Below are 1438 nucleotides of genomic sequence, written 5' to 3'. Positions count from 1 at the left end.
CTGTTTTTTTGTCTTTTTCCTACTAAGTCAGTAATTTTTTTCTTATCTTTAACTAGTAAATTTGAAAAATATATTTTATACAGTTAAAATATATTTTGTACATTCATATGATCTATTTTGTATATTCAAAAACTATATCTGCATATCTATAATGTTTTTTTTTTTTTTTTTTTTTTTTTTTTTTTTTTTTTTTTAAGATTAAGGTTGGCCTAGTGGCTCTGAAGCTCTCCTTCAACCTCTATAACAGGGTTTCGATTCTCATCCCTTACAAGAACAACTTTAATTTCTTCTCATTTCAAGGGAATTTTCCTTATAAAAAAAAATTTATAATGATTTTTGTTTCTTATATGCTTCTGTTTTTCTATAAATCTAAAAAATATCTTTGTACATACATAATTTATTTTGTAAATCTAAAAACTAAGTTTGTACATCCAACAAGTCCAAAAAGTATGTTAGTATATTCATATTAAATTATGTACATCTATAATTCTTTTGCACATCCAAAAACTATGTCTGTACGTCAATATTTTCTTATTTGCACATCCATAATGGTTTTTGCATCTTACCTCCATTAGGTTTTTGACATCCAAAAAATATGTTTGCATTCGTAATTTTGTTGTTTAACATCCAAAAACATTTGTTTATACATCTAAAGATGTCAAAAGGTAATTAAAATAGAGATAGCCAACAGTGCGGGCCAATCCAGCCCAACCCATGAAAGCCCACTACTAAAATCGTCCAGCTCGATCCATGAATCGGACTAGCCCGACCCAAGTAATATTCAATCAAATTGTGTATATTTTAATCAAATTGTATATATTTTAATCAAATTAAATGTATTTAAATTCAATCAGATTAAAAGAAAATAAAGTTGTTACATTAATATTAATAATCGTATTGTGTCGGACTCGTCCGACCATAATCTTGGTCGGACGACTTTCAGGTGGTTCCAATTTTTTTTCAGGTAGTCTTCATTTTTTTTCAGGTGGTTCCATTTTTTTTTCAGGTAGTCTTCATTTTGTTTTCAGTTAGTCTTCTTTGTTTTTCAGTGGGTTTTTGTGCTTCAGTTAGACTTACTTGGGTTTCAGTTGGTCTTTATTCTTTTTCAGGTAGTCTACATTTTTTCTTCAGGTAGTCTTCATTTTGTTTCAGTTAGTCCATTATTTTTTTCAGTTGGTCCAACTGAAAGAAAAGAAAGTCCAACTGAAAGAAAAGAAAGTCTAACTGAAAGAAAAGAAAGTCCAACTGAAAGAAAAAGAAAGTCCAACTGAAAGAAAAAGAAAGTCCAACTGAAAGAAAAGAAAGTCCAACTGAAAGAACACAAAGTCTAACTAAAAGAAAACAAAGTCCAACTGAAAGAAAACAAAGTCCAACTGAAAAGAAAACTAACCTCAAATAGAAAGAAAGAGAGGAAAAATGTCAGTCACTTGAGCTGCTA

Source organism: Beta vulgaris, chromosome 2 (genome assembly GCF_026745355.1).
Source record: "Beta vulgaris subsp. vulgaris cultivar EL10 chromosome 2, EL10.2, whole genome shotgun sequence".
NCBI lineage: Eukaryota > Viridiplantae > Streptophyta > Magnoliopsida > Caryophyllales > Amaranthaceae > Beta > Beta vulgaris.
Note: the sequence above shows the minus strand (reverse complement) of the source record.